The 5,858-nt window shown below is 39.9% G+C and overlaps 1 pseudogene; it reads left to right on the plus strand.

The window, feature by feature from the left end:
• Positions 1–5,739: 5,739 nt before the first annotated feature.
• On the plus strand, positions 5,740–5,858 carry LOC132915589 (5S ribosomal RNA; annotated as a pseudogene).

Consider the following 5,858-nt stretch of genomic DNA (forward strand, 5'->3'; position numbering starts at 1 on the left):
TCTGTGCGATAAAATTTTTTCATGCTTGATGGTGATTATAACGCGAGACACGTTCCCTGGAGCAGCAAGTTAAATAATAACAGAAACGAGAACCTGTGACATGGATGTAACGAATAATAGATGGACATGGTCCTCCAGTTCACTGACACTGATTTTGATGGTATTTGATTTGTCAAGGCGCAGTCGTTCTTGGATTTGGTACCCGCGGAAAAGATGGATGTTTTTCTGCACCGAGCTGTCAGAATTTGATACCTTTGTCCACGAGGATAAAAACACTGAGACAACAGTCACAAAATAGAGATCGTCCTACAGACCACAAATAATAAAATTCTTTCGGTCCTAGGAGCCTCCATTTCAGCTCTCGCATGGGATTTCAGTTACGTTGAGAGATATCTGGATTCCCACTTCGGAGGTTTGCTACAAGACAAACACCAAATATCTGAAGAAGCGCTTCTGCAAACTATGTTACTGTATCCCATCATTCACTGAACACGACAAGTGCTATGCAACCATAAAAAGACGTATCAGAAAGGATTCTGATAGATCCCTGAGTTCTCTGGATCCAGAGAATTAAAGATTCCAAAAGTATGTTTCCGCAAGTTAGACGAGTGCTAGGCAACAGGGCTAACCTCTTGATCGGCGCCCTCAAATTTTCTTCAGACGATTCTTACCGTCTTTCACAGTTGAATAACTTAGTTTGACAAAGCATGGGATGCGTCGTTATTGGTACCAAACTGACAAATGAGTCGAGATCGTGACGTCTCCGGTGTTGCCGGCTCCCCAGAACTTACTAGTAATGCGATTACATGCCAAGAATAAACGTGTACGCAACACGTGCTTCTGTTACTCACGATCGTGTGCCGTGACTTCCTTTCAAGTTATAAACTGTTCTTCGAACAGGTCTTTAATTACTATTGTGCTCGCGTGCTATTTTATCACTTTAAACTTATTAAACTTTTATCGCTCGTTACTTCTATTACTTAGCACCTATTATTTGTATGTAGCGAGGTATTGTTTGTCCGATCTCCTTTCTACCGCGCGATAAGCTTCGTGAATCCTACAAGACTACTAGGAGCAAATTTTGGAATTGTACACCAAAATGTGTATGATGGTCTTCTCAGATTTCCAAATTTCATAACCTGGAAAATTCGGATCTTCGTTAAGTCGGGGCCGCTGAAACAAGGTCTGTATCTTCACCCGAGGAAACAGTAGTAACCGCTGCTAGTAACCGCTTCGGCTCCGATCTCTCAGAAAATTATTTCACATCGGTAGATTCATTAACGATTCAATTTAAGTTTCTGAATGAGAAAAGATTATGGCAGATGAGGAATGGATCGATATCTCTAATACGAGAATGATTTCTGCTGCAACTGTCAAGTTTATTTAGCATAAATAATTTAAATATGAGTATAATTGATACCGTCAATAGACATTCGTACAACGTATTCCCCAAGATAGAATGGACCTCGAGGATGACTCGATAATATCTCTCTAATAATAATTCGTACAACTCGGAAAAGAACTTGGTAATCGCTCGACAATTATCTCGTTCGCGATCGTATCCGCTTATTTATACTGGTCGGGAGGAGTCAGATGGTTTAGATGCCGTTTGGAACGAAGGTTGCCCTCAACGGCGACAATGTTTTTGGCTAGATTTCGTGTGTCGAAGCGCTACCCGTGATTCGAGGCACAACATGCGTCGCTCTCGCTTCGCCTCGTCCTATGACTCATGTGTCGCCACAAGGTAATCTGACTTCGATATTTTCAACGCAGTTCCAATATAGCTCCCGCAAAGGTACACATTCCTCTTCACCTTAATCTTCAATGATCTCTTGAACTTGCATACTTTTCTAAGATATGGAAGATGGGAAAGTAGTTCTCTTGCTGGGGAAGGATAAGAATAAACCAAATTCAGCCAAGTACGGATCAATGAGTTTGCTGTATGCAGAATATCCTTTAATAAGGTCTTAGAGAGGCTGATACAGAGACTCATACTGTTTCTTTTTAAAGAGGCTTCCATTCTTCCCCATCAACAATTTGACTTCCGGATTAAATACAGTAAGGTCCACGCAACAATAGAATTCGTGTCAGACATCTGCTAGTAGCAAAACTCTCTTTATAGACCTGGAAAGAGCTTTTGACATGTTTCGATGTAGCGGTTTGCTATAACAGCTGATACGATACGGTTTCCTTAAACATGTAGTTCCGATGATTTTGTCCATAATCTCCGGAAGGCGTTTCATACGATGGCGCAAGCTCGAATGTCGTCTTCGGGGTGAATGATGGGTGCAACAGGGAACATTCAACACCTCCATTCTGTTTAATTTGTATTTTAGTCATGCTTTGAACCTCTTCCATCTCAATAGCGACCTTAACCTTTGCGCGTTGGTATTTGCTGATGACCTAATTTTCACGGCTTAAATGTATTCGTCAAAAATTAATTCCACGCTACAGAAAGTTTTCGATCGAACTATGGTTTACTGTGGTAACTGAAAGTTCCGTATAAATACTACAAAGTGGGAGTCTATCCCTTTCGGGCTGTGCATGTCTAGACATTTTAATTTCAACCGTGATGTGACCCGACATTCACTCTGATATCTTATCATCGACAATAGCCCCTATCCGTTCCGCCTAAGAAGATGGTCAAATATCTCGGTACATATTTGTATTGCAAATTACAGATTACACGGCACATTAAGACGCAAATGTAAAATAAGTCAGAAAAGACTTTTATTGCAAAGAATGTTTCGTTCTTCTCGAAGCATCTCTGTGCGAAGTGTAGTCTTCTATTGTACAAATTGCTGGCAATAATCCTATCCCGACTTATGCCTGTCCGATTTAGCTCAATCTCACAACGAGCCATATAGACCAGCTCAGACGTTTCAAACGGAAATGCCCGAGGCATTGCATGAGGCTATATCGCTCGAGCTATTTTACATGCCAATACATATATTTTATATAATTGTATGTACTATATACGAATTACACATAGCTTTTAAATTCCTTGTGTCTGTAGGACGCGATGAGAGTGTCATGGACTCTCAGTTGACCTGTTTATGTCAGAATTAGCGAAGAATCATAGAGCCGAAGTACGTGTAATCGTCGATCAACTTTGGTGGAGATTTGTCTGATCCAAATCATTACTTATATCATTTTTTTAAATGAATTCAAAGTAGAGTATGCGCCATCTATTTCCCTTTTCAGGATTAATATTTCAATAAAACTGCGCACATGCACAAACAATGATAAATAATTTACGACTGCAACTATAATGTATTTTTATATGCTACTGAGAACACCTGCACTTCGTTATATGCAGTCTGATGGATCCTCGCGAAAGTACAAGAATTGTTGGAAATTTTAAGAATATTCACCATTTTGGCTAACTTGTCTGGAAGCTAATTTCTCTACGATTTGGATGATATTGAAATATGAATAATTTTTAAAACAAAAATTTTATAAACGCGTGTGGCACCGTAAAAAAGAGGAGAAAAGGAATACCAGAAATGAACGAAAAATTACAAAAAGGAGAAGCGTGCCTTCGCTCGTCTGCAAATGTATTAACCATAAAATGGCAAGATAAAAAAGAGATTTTCATAATTTCAACAATACGTACAGAAGAATTTGTGGATGTACCAAAAGACTATCATACATAAGAAATTTTACAGAAATCATCTTGTATACACGACTATAATAAATTGATGGGTGCTGTAGACACGGTCATCAGCACTATAAATTCTACTTGCAAAACAAGGAAATGATACAAAAAATATTTCTTCCATATGATTGATATGTGTTTATGGAATTCATATTGTCTGTACAAATTGAAAGTCAACAAAACAATATCAATTGCGAAATTTCAACTGAAATTAATAGATCAAATTTTAAATCAAATAAAAATAGGTCAAATTTATACCCATTAAATACGCTTATATCTTTTATGCAGAAATTATGAGTATATTGTTTTAAAGAAAAATCCCTTTTCTTCCAAGATAAACTGTCTGTTACGTCGCGTGAGATGGTCCGTGCGACGTCCCTCGTGGTCTGGCCGCCAAGGCCCACGAACGGTTACACAGACCCTCGATAAACTTAAGGAATCTGCATAAACAGAATCTTTCCAACGTAATTTCTAATCTTGCAAGTATTTTCGGTTTATGGGTGGTGCATATGGATCATTACCTAACTATTATCTCACTTTCCTAACGAAAAGTGTGAGCAACGAATCCGCGTTCTTAGTTTTAAAGACACACTCGCACTGAGCTTTCCTCCGTAATTGCATGAGAGCAGATTGCCAGTCATCTCAACTGTTTCTACGACTTTAGTTCAGTCAATACTCCGGAACCAAGTTGACAACTACCAAGTCATCGATGGATCAATCAGCTGCTTCTACTACATTCGAGCAAGATCAACATACGGACTCGATCTTCTTCATAGATCATTCCGCTTCTCAACACTGATTTTCTGACTTGAGAACAGTCAGTGTCACGCTACCGGGCCTTCACCCATCCAACAATCGTCTATAACACGTATATCTTACGCAACGACGTAATATTTGATTGCATTAAGTTGTTGGAAATAAAGTTAATATAAGCCGTCAATTGCAGTGTTATACCACCCCCCTATTATCCCAAAAGAAATAAGGGGATCGACCAGTTCGTGGTGTCGATTATTGTAATCGTAACGGGAATTTACGACTCCAGTTAACGTGCTTCCTCGCGAACGCGTCACCCCGCGACTGGAAGAAAATACACTTACGCCGCAGCCAGCTGGAGCGACATGCTGAATCGGAAAACAAAGAACATCTTAATAAGAAAGAAGATCGACGCAACCAGGTGAGCGGACAAGCCAGCCCCTAAGGAGAAGTGAATGGCTGGAGCGACGGGCACCTGAGCGGGGCAATGCATAAGAAATTTTTCAAAAATCATAATAATGTAAGATTCTATATGGAATTATTTTCTATCGTTCGCGCATAAGACCAGTACGTAACGTAGCTTGAGGGTATATAAAGCCACCATCAGACGCGCAACGTAGGCATTTGTCGAGTCGTCTGCAAGCGGAGAGGATCTTATTTTGCTCGACAGTTTCAAACATTTTGTGTGTTGTGTGAACCTGTTCTATCTTGTTCTACAACAATCACGAGCCATATACAGGTTAGTGTACTTATTATTATAATTTATTCATTAATTAGGTGAAATAGTTTAGGAAACAATAAGAAAACGTGAATATCGTAACATCGACACTGTGTTAACCTCGAAAAAGAGGACATTTGCATTCCTGCAAATTAAGAAAACTACGAAGCCGTCGTCATGGCAAAGTCTAAGAAGAGAGTTTGTGATATTGACGCCAAGCCAAGTAGTACTAAACGATTAGCATCTTGGATCAGAAGAATCCGCAGTAAAAAATCAAGGTATTGCCGAAATCGCAGACGCGATTTACGGATTGAAGCAATGCTGACGTGTGCTCTCTTCAAAGCTGAAAATGAATTACGCATCAAGCAATCATCTAAAGCTTTAAAATTGCAGAAACTTAAAGAAAAATTATTGAAGAAGGAAAATTGTATAAATTACGAACGCTGCGATGATGAAGGCACGTCTCAGCAGAGCAATCCCTGGAAAGAGCCTGATTTGTGTCCTGAATTGAGAAGTTTAGACGATTTCATGTCTAAGCTATCAGAAGTAAAAGTACCAGTACGACGCTGAAGTAGTGGGAAAAATGCAAACCTTCAGGTTATGAAGACCGGCCAACGCCCAAGACGCGTTGAGTGCACTCGTTCCCGTCCGATCACGAAAGTTAAGCAACGCCGGGCACGGATAGTACTAAGATCGGTGACCGCTTGGGAACTCCGCGTGGTGTTGGTT

This window comes from Bombus pascuorum, unplaced genomic scaffold (genome assembly GCF_905332965.1).
Source record: "Bombus pascuorum unplaced genomic scaffold, iyBomPasc1.1, whole genome shotgun sequence".
Lineage (NCBI taxonomy): Eukaryota > Metazoa > Arthropoda > Insecta > Hymenoptera > Apidae > Bombus > Bombus pascuorum.